The 21,796-nt window shown below is 38.2% G+C and overlaps 1 pseudogene; it reads right to left on the bottom strand.

Moving 5' to 3' along the window:
* Positions 1–21,796, bottom strand: part of LOC100733061 (kelch repeat and BTB domain-containing protein 8-like) — a 99,069-nt pseudogene that overhangs the window by 5,986 nt on the left and 71,287 nt on the right.

Here is a 21,796-nt window from a genome sequence, read left to right as displayed (position 1 = left end):
TGGGGGATCAACAGTGGCTACCATAATGTCTCTTGTTTTCTTCAAAATAGTTGTACATATCTTGACACACAATGAATTTAAACAAAACAAAATAGTATAAAACTAGTCAAAACAGAAGAATGAAAGCATTACAGATCTTCAAAATCAGACAATAGAAAAACCGACAATGGCTACCATAACGTCTCTTGTTGTCTTCAAAATAGTTGTCCATACCTTTATATATAGTGAAATTAAATAATATAAAATGAACTAAAACCAATCTAAACAAAGAACAAAAGCAGTACTGGACTTCACAACATAGTGATAGGAAATCAGCAATGGCTACTATAATGTCTCTTTCTTCAAAGTAGCTGTTCATATCAACATGCATAATACAATCAATCTTCAAAAACATTTTAGGGTAAGTTGTAGGCATGTATCAGCCTCTACATGTACATCTATCCTTTCTGTATGAAAGGGAAAAACAAAACAAAACAGATTACTAGAAAAAATAAGAAACAAAAAAGACAAATAACAAAGCTCCAAACAGTGAAAATATAGGCTTTCAAAACAAGGTGGTACAAACATAACTAAGGTTGTTATTTTGCATAGTAATCTTCAGAAGAGTTCCTTAGATCACAAAATATAAACATACAGAATTGATCCAATCCTGGGAATGTTAACTGTTTTGTTTCAACAACTAATCTAATTAGTAGCACAATCATCTTAGCAATCTTAAGTGTGTATATACAAATTTATATCTTTTTTCTTTCTCTTCGTTTTTTCTCCTTTTCCCTGAGTTATTTTTCCCCTTTGAGCAGATTTTCACTTTCACAATATTTACTGAAGATTTTGTATTTTATTTACTCTTACAGTTTCTTATACTAGGAAGACAATACAGTATTTATACATGTAAGATTGGTTTATTTCATTCATGAGTATGGTCTTAAGTTGCTTCTATAGACCTATATAAGCTTCAATATGATCCTTCTTTATAGATGAGTAATATACCATTGTATAAAAATACCACATCTTTTTATTCATTCCTCAGTTGATGAGTTTCCAAGATTTAGCTATTACAAATTGTACTGCTATAAATGTGGGTGCACATATATCACTGTGGTATGGTATTTTCAGGTCTTCTGGGAATATCCCCAGAAGTGGAATAGCTGTGTCAAATGGGACCTCCAACCCCAGCTTTTTGAGGAAACTCCACACTGATTTCCATAGTGGTTGCACCAATCTACTCTCCCACTAACAGTGCAGAAGAGTGCCTTTATCCTCACAGTCTTTCTAGCATTTATTATTGGTGTTTTTCTTGATCCTGGCCATTCTTTCTGTAGTAAGATGGAACCTCAGTGTGGTTTTAATTTGCATTTCCTCTAATGACCAATGATGTTGAACATTTTTTCATATATTTATTTGCCATTTGTATTTCTTCATCTGAGAAGTGTGCATTCATCTCAGATGCCCATTTTTGGACTGGGTCTTTGAATTTTGGGGGTCTGATTTTTTAAAATTCTTTGTATGTTCTAGACAGAAGTCCTTTGTCTGAGGGACAGTTGACTAAGATTTTTTTCCCCATTTGTGGGCTTTTAAAATTTTTTTTGTCTTTTTTTTTTTATCGGTACTGGGGATCGAACTCACGACCGCCTGCTTGCAAGGCAGGTGCTTATGCTGCTGAGCTAAATTCCCAGCCCCTGTGGGTTTCTTTTCACTCCGTTGGAGATTTCTTTTGATATACAAAAACTTTTTAGTAGGATGAGACTCCAGTTATTGATTCTGGGAAGTATTTCCTGTGCAGTTTGATTTTTGTTCATAAATTCTCTGCCTATCCCTATGTCTTCAAGATTTCTACCTACTTTGTCTTCCAGAAGATTTATTGTTTCTGTTTTAATATTTAGATCTTTTTAAAAAAATTTATTTAAAGAAAGACTAAGCAAAACAGAAAATAGGTAGACATAATACATACGTTCATAGAAAAAAACCAATAAGATATCACAAGTTGATGTTGGTTTACAAATAGTTGTTCAAGGTACAAGAGTGGACTATGTAAAGTGGGAATTCAAACAGCGAGACTGCAAACATTTTTGTTCAACTGTCCAACAAAAACTTAGTAACACGGTTGTCAATCCTATGCACTTAAACATACATGCAGTTATCCATATCTTCATTTATGTTTAGATTAAACAAACTAAAGCAGGTTAAAATCGTCCTGAACAAAGAATAATAGTATTGCTGGATTTCACATCATGACACCCTGTGATCAGCACTGGGTACTGTAGTGCCTTTTTAAAAAAATTTAATTTAAAGAAAGACTAAACAAAACAGAAAATGGGTAGAAATAATACAGAACTTCAAAGAAAAAATAAACAGTAAGAAATCACTAGTTGATGATTACAGATTGTCTTCTTACAAATAGTTATTCAAGATACTAAAGTGGAGTACATAAAGTGGGGATTCAAATAGTGAGATTGCAACCAGTTCTGTTCAACTATCCAACAAAAACTTAGAAATATGGTTATCAATCCTATACACTTAAATATACATGCAGTTATCCATATCTTCAATTATGTTGACACTGAATAAACCCAAGCAGGTTAATATCACTCTGAACAAAGAATAACACTATTGCTGGGTTTCACATTATGACACTCCAGGATCAGCACTGGGTATTTTAGTGTCTCTTTTTCTTCAAAGTATCTGTTCATTTCATCATGGGTCATAAGATCTGTTCTCATAAACTGTTTATAGATTCTACACATGCATGAGTCTTAACATGTATTTCTATCCTTTCTATATTAGAGGGAGAAACAAAACAAAGCATGGCAAAACAAAACATATTCCTATACACATATGAAACAAAATAAACATATAAGACCATTGTACAAAGAGTCCTACCATGGTTCCTGTGTTGTCTCTTGTTATCTCCAATAGAATTGGCTATATCATCAGACATAGTATAATTGAATATATCAGTACATAACAGTATTAATAAAAACACAACTTTGTATACAGTATAAAACTTCAAAAACCAGCAGTTATCAAACCAGAATGTGTATTGTAGAGCCTTGTCATCTTCAGTGTAGTTGCCTATACTCTCAGACTTGGTATATAAATCATATCGGTTTTGAATAAAATTTTCTCTGCCTCATTTCTATTATGCTCTTGTTTGCCATCAGTTGTTTGCTTATCTTTTTCATTCTGTTTCCTGCTCCATTCATTGAGGCCTCTCTGCCACTATTCCTAGAATCCTAGTACGGTTCTCTCTCTAGAATGCCTTGCAGTATTCTCTGTAGATGTGGATTGGTGGTTGTAAATTTCCCAAGTTCCTCTTTGTCTTTGAAGCATCTTGTTTATCCATTAATTTCTAGAGACAGTTTATCAGGGTATATCAATCTGGGCTGGAGGTTATTTTCTTTCAGGGCTTGGAAAATTTTGCTCCAGGCTCTTCTTGACTTAATGGTTTGTGTTGAGAAGTCTGCCATTATTCTGATGGGAATTCCTCTAAAGGTTATCTGTTTCTTGTCTCTAACAGCTTTTAATATTTTGTTCTTATATTGAATTTCTGGGATCCTGATTATTATATGCCTGGACGTAGCTCTGTTTTGGTTGTAGGTGACTGGAGTTCTGTATGTCTCATATATCAGAATATCATTTTCTTTTCCTGTGTTTGGGAAGTTTTCCTTAATTATTTCTGCAAATAACCTTTGTAGTTCCTTTGTTTGTATCCCAGCTTCTTCACTCACATTCATTATTCTCAAGTTATTGATCCTTTTTTCATCCTCTAGCCTTTGTATTATTACTGCTTATTTCCTTGTTATTTTTAAAAAGTTTTCCCTTTCATACTCTTGCATTGCAATATTGTCCTTCAGTTTGGATAATCTATGCTTACTTTCTTTCAAGCAGATTTGCCATCTTTCCATACAGTTTTTAATTTCCTGGTGATCTCTTTGAATCTGCTTCATGTATTTTATATATATTTTTAATATTCTTCATCAAATGATTCTCTCCTTTGTTTGAGTTCCTCCCTTCTTCCATCTGTGTCTGCTTGAGGGGTGCTTAGTATCTCTTTTTAATTTTCTTATCTTTTGCTTTATTTGGCTAAATACTTCACTTTTGAACTTGTCTATGAGGTCCCAAATACATCTCTTTATGTCCACTGGCACTGTGTCTGATATTGCTGTTTGCTGTTCTCATTCTCCTTTGTATTTACCTGTCCTGGGTCAATGTTCTCAGGGTTGGGACCTGAGAATTTTTGTTGTTGCTTCCTCTTCCCATGTTTTTTTGCTTCTTCTAGGAGGCCCCAGTTTCTTTCTTTGTTGGTTACAATTCCTCTGAAGTGCACTGGCTAGATGACCCTTCCCACTGCAGTGTGCTAGTGAGTTGCAGACAGGGACAGCATATGCTGGCCCCTCTCCTCCGGATCAGTCAAGCCCTGTGGCCTGCACTGTATTACTTTGCATTACCTCCCCTCCAGGTCGTGGTGGCTGGAGCATAGCGGCAGCAGCAGTGGTGGCGGTAGCAGTGGTGGTGGTGGTGGCAGTGGCATTGAACTTTGCACCACCTACCCACTGGGACAGTGGCCATGGTGGGGTCAGGGGCAGGAGTGGGCCCAGTCACTCCCGGATCCATGGCTACAGGTCTTGCTGGTGGCCCAGGGGCACCACCTGGAGTGGGGCAGCTCGGGGATCAATCAAGTTGTTGTGATGTGCACTGCATTTCTTTGCACTGCCTCCCCTCTGGGTCAGTCAAGCTGCTGTGGCCTGCACTTTCAGTCAAACTTCTGAGATTTCACTGGGTTAGTGTGGTTAGTGTGCTCCACCACTGTTGAGACTTGATTTTTGATAACCTATTGGGTCTTGGCCAGGTCACGTGACCCAGGCCTAGCTCACTCCACCAATCCCATTTGGGAAAGGAGCAATTGACTGAAGTCACTGCTGCCCCTTGTACTTGCCAGAGTGTCATCCACTGGAGCCCCCCTATTTATGTAGTGGCTCCACTCCCGTCACTCACCACAGGTCAATGTAGGCACCCTGCCAACCTAGCTCTCCCTTTGGCTCACTGGCCCCTGAATTCAGTGTTGAGGCAGTGGGACCTTGGGCAGCTTGGCAAGTCACAGAGGGACCACAGCAAACCATGGCGGGACCTCATCAAGTCATGGGGGGACCTCGGCAAGCTGTGGCGGGACCTCGGCAAGTGGCAGCGGGACTGCGTTGGGACCTTCGATGGTTGGCAAGTCACCTTAATTTCTTCTTGGGATGAGAGAATTCATCTCCCTCTGTTTCGGGCTCCCCACTCTGTATTATGTTGAATTCTAAGTTGACTATCTCAGAGAGCCTCTGTAGCCAATTGTTATCTATCTGCCATCTTGCTCCTCCCCCACAATATTAAGATCTTTGATCTATTTTTACTTTAGTGTAGTGCATGGCGATTGATATGGACCCAGTTTTAGTTTTCTGCATATGGAAAGCCTGTTTTTCCAGCACTATTTATTAAAAAGGCTATCTTTCTTCTAGTGAATGTGTTTGGCCCCTTTGCCAAAGATAAGATGGCTGAGTGTGCTTACAGTGATAGCTGTATCTTCTATTCTATTGATCTTCAGGTCTGTTTTTATTCCAGTACCATGCTGATTTTATCACAGTAGCTTTGTAGTATAACTTCAAGTCAGACATTGTGATGCCTCCTGCCTTGCCTTTGTTGCCCATAATTGCCTTTGCTATTCTAGATCTCTTCTGGTTCCAGATGAATTTTAGGAATGATTTCTCTAGATCTGAGAGGTATGCTAATGGTATTTTGATTGGAATTGCATTAAATCTGTATAACAATTTTGAGAAAATGGCCATTTTCACAATGTTTGTTCTTCCTATCCATGAATGAGGACTGTCTTTCCATTTTCTGAGATTTTTTTCTATTTCTTTCTTTAGAGTACTGTAATTTTCACTGAATGCATCTTTTACTTCCTTTGTTAGATTGATTCCTAAATATTTCATTTTTTGTATGCTATAATGAAGGATATGATTTCCCTTATTTCTCTTTCAGTGAGTTTGTTGTGTACAGGAATGTTATTGATTTTTGTATGTCAACTTTGAATACATCTACATTCCTGAATTTAGTTATCATACCTAGAAGTCCTTCAATGGAGTTTCAGGGTCTTCTATGCAGTATATCATGTCATATTGAAATAATGATAATTTAACTTCTTTTTTTCCTATCCTTATTCTTTTTATTTCTCTCTTTTGTCTAATTGCTCTGGTTAATATTTCCAGCGTTATATTGAATAGGAGTGGTGATAGTGAACAGGGTTGTCTTGTTCCTGATTTTAGAGTAAAAATTTTCAGTTTTTGACCATTTAATAAGATGCTGTCTATTAGTTTTTTTTTAATTTTATTTAAGGAGGAAAAGAAAAAAAAAGCAGAAAAAGGGTACAAGTTATACAGAATTTCAGAAAAAAAATAAACAGTAGGAAATCACTAGTTAATGGATTACATATTGTCATCTTAGAAATGTTTGTTCAAGTTACAAAATTAAAGCTTATATAGTGGACATTCAGTGAGACCAAACAGTTCCGTTCAATGATCCAACAAAACTCAGTAATATCATTGTCTATCTTATACACTTAAAAATACGTGCAGTTTTATCATTTAGAGCACTTTCTTTTCCTCTCTTTTGTAAAATGACTATTACAAATTTTGGGTTTTATTGCTCCCACAGTTCTTATTACTTTTTTTGGAAGAGAGTAAAACCAAATGTGACATAACAGAACAGAGTCAGTCAAATAAAAAGGGTAGACATAATAGATAATGTAAAAACATAATACAAGGTGATCAACCATGGTTACCATAATGCCTCCCGCTATCTCTAATAGAATTGCCTATATCATCAGTTATAATAAAATTGAACAAAACAGTAAAGAACAAAACCAACAAAACTAAAACATTGGAGACATTACAGGACTTCAAGAGTAGATAATAGTCAACCAGAATGGGCGTCATAATGAATCCCACTATCTTCACAGCTGTTGCCTATACTTTCGAACCTGGTACTATCAAGCAAAACAGAATAGAGGGACATCAGTCAAAACAAGATGGTGAGAGCAATACAGAGCTTCAAATCAAGTTAATAGTAAATCAAAGTGGGTTACTATAATATATCCTACTATTTTTTATTTATTTTTCCCTTAATTAAAAGGATAAAAATAAAAAAGTAAATAATAAAATGGAGATTGAGATAAAAGAGGGCATAACAACAAAAGAGCGCAGATCAAAGCATAACCATTTAAGCAAAATAGTGTTTCACCACAAGATAATACCAACATAAAAGTAGTAACCATATTGTCCATTTCCTTGAAATCTTTGAGTATAACTTCATATACTTTAGCAATATATCAAATATATCAAAACACTCTAAAACCATTCAAGAGAATGACAGTATTACAGGGTATTTAGAATCAACTAACAGAAAATGAACAATGGTTTCTGTATAATCTCCTTGTCTATAAAAGTTTTTGTTTAAACTATCACATATAATAAAATCCAATAAGATACAACATGCTAAGACCAATGGAGACAGAAGAGCAAAAGCTTGATGAGACTTCAAAACAAGATGATTCTAAATCAACATTACCTATTATGATGTCGTTTTCTCCAAAATAGCTGTTCCTATCATCCAATCTTCTCTGCCTGATTTCTGTTGAGCTCTTTTTCTGTCATTAGTTGTCAGTTTTTCTTCTTCATTTTGTTTTCTGCTCCATTCATTGTGGCCTATCTGCCACTATTTCTGGATTCTTTGTATTTTTCTTTTTTAGAATATCCTGCAGTATTCTCTGTAGAGTTGAATTGGTGGTTGCATATTCCCCTAGTTCCTCTTTATCCTGGAAGCACCTTGTTTTTCCATCAATTTCCAGGGATAGTTGTGCAGGATATAACAATCTTGGCTGGAGGTTATTATCTTTCAAAGCTTGAATTATTTCCCCCCACGCTCTTCGTGATTTGATGGTTTGTGCCGAGAAGTCTGCTGTAATTCTGATGGGTGTTCCCTTGTAAATGATCTGTTTCTTGTCTCTGATGGCTTTTAATATTCTGTTCTTATGCTGGATTTCTGGTATTTTGATTATTATATGCCTGGGTGTTGTTCTGTTTGGGTTGTAGGTGACTGGGGTCCTGAATGCTTCATACATCTGAGTATCTTTACCTTTTGCTAAATTAGGAAAATTCTCCTGGATTATTTCTGTGAGTAGCTTTTGTAGTTCATTTGTTTGTGTCCCTACCTCTTCTTTTATGTTCTTAATTCTTAAGTTATAGATCCTCTTATCATGTTGTAGTCTTTGTATTATTGCTGTTTGTTTCTTTGTTATTTTCAAGAAGTTTTTCATTTCATGCTCCCATATTACAAATATGGCCTCCAGTTCAGATAATCTATCCTTAATTTCTTTCAAGCTGTTATGCCAGTTTTTGATAGAGTTTTTAGTTTCCTGGTAATCTCTTTGAACCTGCTTCACGTATTCTATGCTTTCTCTATTTCCTTCATCAAACAATTTTCCCCTCTTTTTCTGTTCTTCCACTCCACCATCTGTTTTTTCTTGAGTGGTGCTTAGCATTTCTCTAACTATTCTGCTTATGTCTAGCTTCAGGTCATTAATAACTTCATTCCTGAACTCGTCTATGAGGCTCTGGAGATAATGCTTTATGTCTATTGGTGCGGTGTCTGCTATTGCCTCTTTCTCAGGATTGGCAGCTGAGGGGCCTTTCTTGTTGCTCTCTCTTCCCATATTCTTTGTTCCTTATATATGCAAGTGTATATAAGAGGCCCAGCTTCCTTCCCTGTCAGCCACAGTCTAATTGAATTGCGCCAGCTAGGTGTTCCCACCCACCGCAGCGCACCAGGGAGTTATGGACTGAGCAGCCTATGCGGGGCCTGCCCCTCCAGGTCACCTTCAGGTGCTGGAACCTGGGCTGTGCTAGCCTATTAGGTCTCAGCCAGCAGCATCAGGTAAGCTAGGCACTTCTCACCAATCCTACTTGATAGGTGGATATGTGACTGAAGTCACTACAGCACCCTGTTCTGGCAAGTCTGCCTAGTCCCAGAATGTCCTCTGTTGGAGCCTCCTAGATTGTGGATGAGTCCCAGTTTCTCTCACTCACTGCAGGTCGATGCACGGCTCCCCGCCCATTCTGCTCTCAACTCTGTTCACCGATTCCCGTTCTCAGAGCTTTCGTGCATCTCTCTCCCTGCTGAGCCGATACAGACGCAGCCACGGTGGCAGGAAACCCAAATCACGGTTTCCAATGGCGCAGGCTCCAGCTTCCACACTGAGGCTTTATCTGTTCCTGTTATAGCACCAGGATTGCATTCCCAGTTGGTTTCTCTCAGCCCAGTTCGTTCTTGTGTCAGCAGGGCATATCTCCTCTCTTGCTTAGGATTCCTCACTTCACACCATTCCTGGATTCTAAGCTGGGTCTTTCAGAGAGCCTCCATAGCTGCTGCTATCTGTCTGCCATGTTCTCCCCAATGCTGTCTATTAGTTTGTCAGATGGCTTTTATCCTATTGATGTAAAGATAATCTATTTTGATCTTCTGTAGGGTTCTAATCATGAATGAGTGTTGGACCTTCTCAAAATCTTTTTCTGCATCTATTGAAATGATCATATGATTCATATCTTTGGCTCTATTGATATGGTAAGTTACATTTATTGATTTGCATATGTATTCATTGTTTATGTTGAGAAATATGCTGTTTTTCTGATGGGCTTTCCTTTATAGGTGATCTGTCTCTTCTCTCTAGTAGCTTTCAATATTCTGTTCTTATGTTACATTTCTGGCATGTTGATCATTACATGTCTAGGTGTTTTAGTTATGGCTAACTGGAGTTCTATGTACTTCACTTATCTGTATGTCCATTTCCTTCCCCATGTTTGGGAAATTTGGGGTTATTACTTCTGTAAATCATCTTTTGATATAATTTGTGTTGTCAACTTGTTTTGTTTATATCTATGAATCTTATGTTGTTTTTCTTTGCCTCATCTTGCAACTGTTGAATTGTTATTTCCTGATTCCTTGGTATTTTTAAACAATCTTTCCTTTCCTGTTCACTAGCTGCAATCTTGTCTTCAAGGTCTGAAAGTCTATCCTCACTTTCAGTGAGGTGATTTTGCCAACTTTTGATGGAAATTTTGATTTCCTATATATCTCTTTGAATCTGCTTCATGCATTCTGTTTCTTTCTTATATTGTTCATTCAAAGTTTCCATCTTTTTGCAGTGTTCCTTAATTTTTTAAACTGTGTCTTCTTTGGATGTGTTCAGCACTTCTTTCATTACATTTATAATTTCTTCTTTTGCCTGCCTTTCTGATCTGAGTTCCTTTATAGCTTCCTGGATTTGTTTCTTTACTTCAGTTGCTATCATTTCAGGAGTTTCAAGTGTATGGCTTATATTTTCTTCTATGTCCATCTCTCCCAGGCTTGTCTGGAATGGGCTGGAGGTTTGTGATTACATTTTGCTCCTTTATTTTGTCATTTTTCTGTATTTCCTGGGCAAGCAGAATGCAGTTGTTTCCTGGGTTGAACACATCTGTCCATCCTGAAGGGAACTTTCTCAGTTGAGTAGAGGTCATTAGTCAGGCTTTGCCAGGTCTCTTGTGGCACATGTAGTCTCCTTAAAGGTGGAGCATATGTTGGATGGACCTTGAGCATGCCCCACGTAGTACTCTGAAGCCCCTTGGCTGCTTTAACTTGCTTGGTGGGACTCTACTAGATTCTGAGTGGTGTACTAAGGCTGAACAGCTAGATGAAGTATGCTATGCAGGCCTTCAACTAATGCTGCATGGCAACCTAATGTTCCACAGCTGTTTGGGGTCATAGGGTGGGGCCCTACCAGGCTCTGAGTGATGTGTTGAAGTTAGGATGCTCTTTCAAGTAAGAAAGAACTGCTATCTGGCCTCTTTGAGATAGGAGACTGATCTTTTTCTCCCTTCAAACTCTGACTGAAACACTAGGTGTTTTTCAGTCTCAAGTCTACTGGCTTCCATGTTAGCTTTCCACAATGGAATTCACCACTGCCTCCCATGGCTCCCATGCTTTGGACTTGGATTAAAACTATACACAGCTTTCCTGGATCAGATTTTGGAATGTCTTATACTTTATAATTGTATGAGTCTATTGCTAATAATGAAAATCTCTCTCTCCATTCTCTTTGTTCTGTTTCTCAAGAGAATTCTGCTTAATACTCCATCCAAGGAAATTATTTACACTCATACATTCACACATGCAGATGTAATGTGTATATGTGTAACACCTACAGCAATGATAGTGAACATTTTAGAGCTTTCAATGATACAAACAGCCTACTGAGGCACATGTGCCATAGATTTGCCATCAATACCCTATAGGACAAAGAGTAACTTTCCATTTCATTTCCTACAGGATTGGGGAAATCCTATTCCCATACAAAATTTGAAAATGTGAGATTTAGCTTATTATTCAAGGATATAGCTAGAAAAGAATCAGCTTCTGATTTGAATCTAGAATCTATGTGATGTGAGAATAGGTCTCTGATGAAGAAGGTTATCCTTATTGGCTTGAACAATGAGGCATTTGTTTATTTCCAAACAGTGGATTAAATACACATGAGAGATAATATATGCAAATGTGGTTCTTTGGGAAATAGCTATTTTGTGCTTAAGATTCATTATTTCCCTAGCACGCACAAACTCCTGGAATTAAACCCAAGCATCATGAAAAACATTACTCTCTCATTATATAAAATATATCCAAAGTCCTTATAATGGAACAAGTGAGTTAAATCTATAAATTTATTCTCAGCAAATGCAAGCTTGGGGATAAATCTGATGCCTATTGGGAGCCTAGCAGTCTTTCAAAAGCTCTAAAAATAAAAGTAGCACAGCACATTCTGTATATTCACTTGTCAAATTCCTCACAAAACTGTAGGAACAATTTTATTTTATGATTTCTAGAAATACTTACTCAGTTATTTTCCTGATTGGCCACTATAAATTATAAGACATCTAGAAAACTTCTAAGAGGATTTGCTTAATGCAAATGTTCTTTTCAAATGAAGATTCCTTATTGACAAAGTAAAGCCTCAGACATGTTGCTTTAATTTAGGTATTATCAGTACTTAGGTATTAGGCAAATTTAGGTGCATTACCCTGGTGAAGAATTAATTTTCTAGTGACAGAGGGTGAAGTTAGCAGCAGATTCTTTCTCCTTACATTTTGAGTCAACTATCATCTTTGGCATCCTATGGAGAAAGGACAAGGAAGTGGAAGCGAGGGAGGCGATGAAAATGATTTCTTTTTACCTCAAGGGAGAATTTAGTTTATAACATTATGGAATAAGAAGTTTGAGTCCTTTTATAAGCCTATTGGTTTCTAAAGGAAACTGAGGTTTTATCATTGGCCCAGGGGAGTCATTTGCATCAGACACAGAAAAACATTGGTTGACAGGAAAGATGTGAGTATGAAGTGGTTCCTTTGGCTTCGGCTCACCTGTGGTGTGGCTCACTGGTATGGAGCTGGTCAGGAAGTGTTCAGACTAGCCAGGCATTTAGGCACTTGTTTGTCCAAGTACTAGCAATCACTAACTGTTTAAAAATTTGTGGTTAAAGCCAGTAATATTCTTATTTCTCAGTCACAGAGTAGATTAAAACAGTTGCATAACTAAGTTACTTTCATCTTGTCATGTGAATAATTGTGATGCTTAGGGAAATAAAGTCTAAGTTATCATTTGTTTAGGGACTCTAAACCAGGCTTGTATGGAGTGGTTCCAGAAACTAGCAAGACACAGGTTTACATTTATATGGTTTTGTGTAAATAAAGGTATTTCATCTAACTGTGTAATCTGCCAATTTTCTTTTTACCTATGTTTTCATTTACATTATTTTCTTTCAAAAAGATTTCTTTTATACTCAAGAAATTTTTGTGGGACTAGGGATATAGCTCAGCAGCACAGTGCCTGCCTGGGAAGCCCAAGGCTCTAAGTTCTATTCCCAATACAAAAAAACACCAAAAAAAAACATTTTTTTTTTGGTGGAAGGCTTATATAGTTTATTCTTTATTTTTCTCAATGTTATATAATAAACATATTAAATATTGGTATAGTTCAAAATATTTTGTTGAGCTACCCTGTATCTATCTATATCTATATCTATGAGGGAGGGAGAGAGAGAGAGAGAGACCAAGGGGAGACCAAGAGATAGAGAGATAGATAGAGAGAGAGAGAGAGAGAGAGAGAGAGAGAGAGAGAGACCAAGGGGAAACCAAGAGAGAGAGAGAGACAGAGAGAGAGAGAGAGAGAGAGAGAGAGAGAGAGAGAGAGTTTTGTAGCCCAGGCTGACCTTGAACTCACTGTAGTCCTGCCTCAGCCTCTGGAGTCCTGGGATTATGGGCATGTGCCCCTATAACCAGCTGAGACATTTTGATTGACACAAATATTACTTTAATTTGGTTTTAAACACCCAACAGAAAGATATAACCAGAAAGAAATCTCTTTCTGTGTAGCACTCACACCCATAAACCCAGCATTACACAATGAATCAATCACAAATTCTGCAAGCCTGCCCCCATGACTGCATGAGGCTTTCAGGGGACATTCAGACATAAATCATAACATGTGTAGATATCACATTGTCTCTCTGGTGTGAGAACTGAAATAGTAAATAAAGTCAAAATATGCAATAGATATTGTGAAATAGGAATAAATTGTTCAAAAGCAAAAGGACCTGAGGGAGAGAAGGAGAAAATGATGAAAGAAGGATAAAGTGGAAACAAAGCTTTATAAATAAGGAGGGATAGAGAAGTTAAAAGGATGGGAAGGAATTGGGAAAGAAAGAGAAATCAAGACATATCACATGTAAGTACAGATTCTCTATGATGAATATGATCATTGTGTATATCTAAGTTGTACCAATAAACTTAACTTAAAAAAAAACAGAATAGGCAATGAACCTGGACTTTGTTCAGGAAAGGAGTTCTTCAAGAGAAGTGGAATGCAACCTCTATCTATAGTCAGGGCTGATGAGTTCTGGGAGAACATGGCAGACAGATAGCAGCAGCTCCGGAAGCTCTCTGAAAGACCCAGCTTAGAATTCAGGAATGGTGGGGAGTAAGGAATCATAGGCAAAAGGAGATATCCCCCGCTGACCCAAGAATGAACTGGGTTGAGAGAAACCAACTGGGAATGCAATCCTGGTGCTATAACAGGAACAGAAAAGCCTCAGTGTGGAAGTTGGAGCCCGCGCCATTGGAAGCTGTGATTTGGGTTTCCCACTGCCGCTGCTGAGTCTACATCAGCTCGGCAGGGAGAGAGACACGCGAAAGTTCTAAAAGTGGGAATCAGTGAACGGAGTTGAAAGCAGGACGGGCGGGGAGATGTGCATTGTCCTGCGGTGAGTGAGAGAAACTGGGACTCTTCCACGGTCTAGGAGACTCCAACAGAGAACATTCTGGGACTGGACAGACTTGCGGAAACAGGGCACTGCAGTGACTTCAGTCATGTATCCCCCTCTCAAGCGGGATTGGTGAGCAGTGCCTAGCCTACGTGATGCTGCTGGCTGAGACCCAGTAGGCTCACTCAGGGTAGGTAGCCTATATACAATATAAGGGACAGAAAGTCTCTTCTCTCCATGTTCCGCCCTTTAGCTGTTGTTGCCTTTGCAGTTTTCCACCACTGTGAACTATTGTTCCACTGCCATGTACCACTCTGCCTTGGAGCCAGGTGAGTATGGACGGAAACCTCCAAAAACTGTGAGCTAAATAAACCTTTCCTCGTTTAATTTTGGGTGATGACTATTTTGACCCAACAATGAGAAAAACATAAGCAAGACAGAATTTCGTCTCAGAGAAGTGAGATCATTGCTGTGACTCTACCTGATCATGTGGTTCGAGGGCCTTTGGGAATGACTTGTAGGAAGAGTTTGAAAAGGTTCCGAGATGTCAACTACAAAAGTAGAGCTGGAACACCCTAAGCTGTTCTGTGTGTGAGATTCTAGTCAGAACTCAAAAAATCCGAAAACTGATAAAATTCAGGCTCAAGAGGTTTCTTCTGGAAAGGGCTGTACTGGTGGTTGGACCCAGATGATGTGTGCTTTGTGGAAAGGTTGTCTGCATCTTGCATGTGTCCAGAGGTTTTGTCTGAGATTGAGATTAAAGGCAGCAGACTAATTAATCTGGTAGAAGAAACTTCAACGTAGTCTTATGTTGGTGCAGTGGCATGGATATTGTTGAGGGCTTTTAGCCAGGTTTATATTGTGAATCAAGAGCAAAGAACCTAAAATGTTGTGAGTTTGTCTAGAAAGGAAGCTCCAGTAAAACTGTGAACTGCAAAGATAGAGCTGAAAAGATCTAAATTGCTGAGAAGAAATAGGAAAATATAAAAGATGGCCTGATGGCTTCACAAGAAGCATCAAGTTTCCATCTTTTACAGCCTCAAAACTGTAAATGGAAAGACTTTGCTTTGAGGAGAAAGCCACAGAGCACCATGTTCCAGAATAGCAGAGATGGTGGCACCAGGTTCCAAAATGACAGCACTATAGAGAATTTGTCCCTCAGAATCAGGTTCAGAGTACCCAGTGATCAGGCACTTGGCCACCACAGCCAAGAAAGAACAAAGCCTGGCTACTGTTCCAGCTGGCAGCAGACCTTGGCAAAACCCACGTAGCACTGGTTTTAGGTGCATGTAGAATGCAAGAGTTTTGGAATTAACAAGGCTTCCATTCCAATTTCAGAAAGTCTTGGAGGCCAGGAAATGTGCCCCTGATGGGGCAATGTATGAAGCTGTGAGGGTGAAACTTAAGGTGCAGCAGAGACACCAGAAGTTTGAAAAAACAAGGAATATGGATCATCTAGGGAAAGCTGAAAGGAAGGAGTCAAGCAGGCCCAAGAGAGAAGCTGTGGGAGCTAAAAATCACTGGGTGTGCTATAGAGTCAGAGCCACACTAACCCTTTGGAGCTCACAACTTACCACAGATTTCTTTGGATGTTGAACATGTAACTTAATGTTTTTCCTGCTGGATTTTGGACTTGCTTTGGTACCATTTCTTTTTATTTTCCTATTTGTAATTTTTGGGTTGGAGATGTCTATCTTGTGCCTTTGGAAGTGTTAGAAGTGTTTAATTTTCTTTTCACTTGTACAGGGGCTCACAGCTAAGAGTTTGCTTTATATCTCAGAAGAGACTTTGGACATGGACTTTTTAAAAAGTCAATGCGGAAACCATTAGGACTTTGGCAACTCTTGGAGATGGATTAAATGTCTTTTGCATAAAGGGATGTGTATGAGTCTTTGGGAAGCCAGGGTTGGAATGCTGTGGTTTGTGTCTGGATGTTCTCCAAAGTCTCATGCAGTCATAGAGGCATGTTTTTCAGAGGCAGCTGAATTTAGAGTTTGTGACTGATTCATTGTTTAGTGCCAGTATTTTGTGTGTGAGTGGTACATCCACTCTGGGTAGTGTGCATACAATATAATGGAGAGAAAGTGGCTTGTGCTCTGCTCCTCTTCTTGTGCTCTTATTGCTTTTGCTGTCTTCTGGCATCTTCAACAGTTGCCCCTCTTTCATGTCCCCCTACCTTGGAGCCAATTGATTATGGACTGAAACCTCCATAAACTGTGAGCTAAACAAATCTTTCTTTGCTTAATTTTAAGAATAAGAGAAAAGTAACCAATACAAAACAAATGTGTCCAATTTATTTCATTTACCTAGAAATGTCTCATTTATCCATTTACCTAGAAATGTCTCACATAACCTTATATATGGATGAGTAGTATTCCATTGTATTAAAAAATCCACATCTTCTCCGGGAGAACATGGCGGACAGACAACAGCAACTACTGAAGGCTCTCTGAAAGGCTCGGCTCAGAGGCCAGGAATGATGTGGACTAAGGAGATACGAACCAGTAGAGATATGCTCTGCTGACTCAGGAACGAACTGGGCTGAGAGAATCCAACTTAGGATACAGTCCTGGCGCTAAAATAGGAACAGAAAAGACTCGGTGTAGAGGCTCGACCCCACACCATTGGAAACCGCGATTTGGGTTTCCCGCCGCCCAGCGGCTGGCTGCCTCCACAGCGGCTCGGCAAGGAGAGACGCGCCGAGCTCTGGGAACGGGAGTCTGCGAACGGAGTCGGAAACAGGACGGACAAGGAGGCGTACACAAAAACTGACTGGTGGCGAGGTGAGCGAGAAACTACCCCCTACAACAGTTTGACTCCAGCGGAGGTTTTTCTGGGCTCAGGCAGTCCTGTAAGAGCAGGGCGCGGTGGCAACTCCAGCCACACATTCCCCTCTCGGACGGGATTGGTGAAAAGTGCCTGGCCTGAGTGACGCTGCTGGCAGACTCCCTAGGCTGGCCTAACCCAGATCCCAGAGCCTGACGGTGGCCCGGAGGAGCGACTGACTCCCGCGTAGGCTGCCTCCTCCGCAACTCCCTGGTGCGCAGCGGTGGGCGGGAACAACTAGCCAGCACAATTTGATCAGGCTGTGGCTGACAGGAAGGGAAGCCGGGCCTCCCATGTAAGCTTGCATTTTATAAGGAACAGAAAATATGGGGAAGGGAAGCAACAAAAAAGGCTCCTCGGCCCCCAATCCTGAGAATCAGGCAATAGTGGACACCGCACCAATATACATTAAGCGCCATATAGAGAGCCTCATAGACCAATTCAGGAATGAAGTTATCAATGACCTGAAGCTAGAAGTATGCAGAATAGTTAGAGAAATGCTAAGCACCACCCAGGAAAAAGCAGATGGTGGAATGGAAGAACAGAAAAAGAGGGGAGAATTGCTTGATGGAGAAAACAGAGAAAGCATTGAGTATGTGAAGCAGGTTCAAAGGGACTATCAAGAAATTAAGAAGTCTATCCAAGACTGGCATAACAGCTTGAAAGAAACTAAGGACAGACTATCTGAACTGGTGGGCAGACTTGAAACATGGGAGAATGAAATGAAAAACTTCTTAAAAATAACAAAGAAACAAACAGCAATAATACAAAGACAAGAAGATGATAAGAGGAGCCATAACTTAAGGATTAAAAACATAAAAGAAGAAGTAGGGACACAAACAAGTGAACTACAAAAGCTACTCACAGAAATAATCCAGGAGAATTTTCCTAATTTAGCAAAAGGTAAAGATACTCAGATGTATGAGGCATACAGGACCCCAGCTACCTACAACCCTAACAGAGAAACACCCAGGCATATAATAATAAAAATTCCAGAGATTCAATACAAGAACAGAATATTAAAAGCTGTAAGAGACAAGAAACAGATCACTTACAAGGGAATACCCATCAGAATTACAGCAGATTTCTCTTCACAAACCATCAAATCACGAAGAGCATGGGGAGAAATAATTCAAGCTTTGAAAGATAATAATCTCCAGCCAAGATTGAGATATCCTGCACAACTGTCCCTGGAAATTGATGGAAAAACGAGGTGCTTCCAGGATAAAGAGGAACTGGGGGAATTTGCAACCACCAATTCAACCCTACAGAAAGTATTGCAGGATATTCTAAAAAAAGAAAAATACAAAGAACCCAGAAATAGTGGCGGGGAGGCCACAACGAATGGAGCAGAGAACAAAATGAAGAAGACAAACTGACAGCTACTGACAGAAAAAGAGCTCAACAGAAATGAGACAGAGAAGATTGGATGATAGGAACAGCTTTTTTTGGAGAAAATGACATCTTAATAGGTAATGCTGATTTAGTACCATCTTGTTTTGAAGTCTCATCTAGCTTTTGTTCTTCTGTCTCCAATGGTCTAAACAGGTTGTATCTTATTGGATTTTGTTATGTACGATAGTATAAGCAAAAACCTTTTAAAGACAAGGAGATTATACAGAGACCATTGTTCATTTTCTGTTAGTCGATTCTAAATACTCTATAATGCTGTCATTCTCTTAAATGGTTTTACATTGTTTTGATATACTTAATGCTACAGTATATGAAGTTGTACTCAAGGACTTCATGGAGGGAGTCAATATGGTAACTATTTTTGGGTCAGGATTATCTGGTGGTGAAACACTATTCTGCTTAAATGGTTATGTTTTGATCTGCCCTGTTTCGCTGTTATGCCCTCTTTTTTCTCAATCTCCACTCCATTATTTACTTTTTTATTTTTATCCATTTAATTAAAGGGAAAAATATAGCAGGATATAATATAGTAACCCACTTTGACTCTCTATTATCTCGATTTGAAGCCCTGTATTACTCTCACCATCTTGTTTTTGACTGAGGTTCCTCTATTCTGTTTTGCTGGATAGTATCAGGTTCGAAAGTTTAGGCATCAGCTGAGAAGATAATGAGATTCATTATAACGCCCATTCTCGTTGACTTTTATCTACTTTTGAAGACCTACAATATCTCCAATGTTTTGATTTTGTCGGTTTTATTCTTTACGGTTTTGTTCAATTGTATTACAACTAATGATATAGGCAATTCTATTAGAAATAGCGGGAGGCATTATGGTAACCATTGTTGATCACCTTGTATTATGTTTTTATATTATCTATTATATCCACCCTTTTGACTTGACCGATTCTGTTCTGTTATGTCACATTTGGTTTTACTCTTTTCCAAAAAAGCAATACGAACCGTGGGAGCAATGAAACCCAAAATGTGTAATAGTCACTGTACAAAAGAGAGGAAAAGAAAGTGCTCTAAACTATATAACTGCATGTATATTTAAATGTATGAGATAGAAAATGATATCACAGAGTTTTATTGGATCATTGAACAGAACTGTTTGCAGTATCATTGTTGGAATGTCCACTCTACAAGCTTTAATTTTGTGACTGGAACAATTATTTCTAAGATGGCAATATGTAATCCATTAACTAGTGATTTCCTACTGTGCATTTTTTTCTTCTGTAAATCTGTATAGCTTGTACCCCTTCACTGTTTTTTTTCTTTGTTTTCTTTTCTCCTTAAATAAAAATTTTAAAAAATCCACATCTTTTATAATCATCCCATGGTTGATAGGAATTAAGGTTGTTTCCAAAATTTAGTTATTACAAATTGTCCTCCTATAAATATGGATATGCACATATCACTGTGATGTTTTTAATTTTTCTAGAAAGATACTCAGGAGGGGAATAGCTGGGTTAAACGAGACCTCTAATCCTAGTTTTTAAAGTAATCTTTACATTGATTTCTACAGTAGTTGAATCAGTGGAGAAGGGTTTCTTTTACCCCACAGTCCTGCCAACATTTTTTATTGATTGATTTCTTGATGATAGCTATTCTTTCTGGAATGAGATAAGATCTCAAAGTTGTCCTAATTTTCATATTATGAATGACTATTGATATTGACCTTTTTTCATACATTTATTTGCCCTTTGTGTTTCTTCATCTGAGAAGTATGTATTCATTTTATTTTATTTTTTTATTTTTTAAAATTTTATTTAAAGAAAGACTAAACAAAACAAAAAATGGGTAGAAATAATACATACTTTCAAAGAAAAAATAAACAGTAAGAAATCACTAGTTGATTTTATGTATTTTCCTCTTATAAATAGTTATTCAAAGATGCAAAAGTGGAGCATATAAAGTGGGATTTCAAACAGCGAGACTGCAACCAGTTCTGTTCAACAAAAATCACTCTAAACAAAGAATAATAGTATTGCTGGGTTCCACATTATGATACTCCTGGATCAGCATTGGGTAACATAGTGTCTTTTTTTCTTCAAAGTATTTGTTCATTTCATCATGTGTTGTAAGATCAGTTCTCATAATCTGTTTATTGGTTCTATGCATGTATGAGTCTTAACACGTATTTCTATCCTTTCTATATTAGAGGGAGGAACAAAACAAAGCAAGACAAAACAAAACATATTCCTATAAACACATGAAGTAAAAAAAAGACATATAAAACTGCTGTACAAGGACAAATTTCTAGAAAAACATGAAATGAAAAAGACATCAGATCACAATATTAGGTGATCTACAGTAGTTACTATGCTTTCTCTTGTAATTTTCAATAGAATAGCATTACATAGCTATTTTAATAAAAACACAACTTTGGAGACATTGTAGGACTTCAAAAGCAGTTAATAATCAAACCAGAATGGGTATCTTTTACATCTTGTCACTTTCAGAAGAGTTGCCTCTACTCTTAGAGGTTTGTCAAGCATACCAAATTCGAATAAAAACAATCAAGGCAAAACAGTGGTCTAACAAACCAATTTCAAATAAAATCAGTCATAGTAAGACAATGTAAGTAATATGGGGCTTCAGTTTAAGTTAATAGGAAATTTAGGATAGTTACTGTGGTATAACCTGCTATTTTTGGGATAGCTGTCTGTGCTCTCAAATCTAATATGAGTAGACAGACCAGAACAAAATAAAATCAAACTAAACAGAGTGATAAGACTACTGTGACTTTTAAATCCTGATACACTATTAACAAAGTCCTCTGCCTTCCTTTATTAGGCAATTTCTCACCTTTCCCCTTCTCAGGATGCTTTTCATATTTTGGGTCCCACTAGCTCCTTTAGTTTTTAGATTAGGGAGCCAACCTGTTATCTATCTGAGTGTTTCTGAACCTTTTTACCCCTGAGCTTGATCTTGAGCTGTACTCCTTTACTTACTAAAGCCACAAGGTTTTCCTTTCTTCCAGTTGTGTAGTTCTACACTGCCCAAAAGTGTCATAACTTTCCAATGTATCTGTGGCTGCAGGACCAGTTGTCCCTATTTCTCTCTGGTTTCCTGTCACTTATAGCATCATCTTCTCATCTTTGACTTTCAGTTTACTAACTCTCTTTCAGGTTGAGTATATTTCCAATCAGAGCATCTTGATGGATCCTGCCT

This window comes from Cavia porcellus, unplaced genomic scaffold (genome assembly GCF_034190915.1).
Source record: "Cavia porcellus strain 051 isolate PalLab524CR breed Dunkin Hartley unplaced genomic scaffold, mCavPor4.1 scaffold_8, whole genome shotgun sequence".
Taxonomy (NCBI): domain Eukaryota; kingdom Metazoa; phylum Chordata; class Mammalia; order Rodentia; family Caviidae; genus Cavia; species Cavia porcellus.
This window is presented reverse-complemented; position numbering and strand designations above follow the sequence as displayed.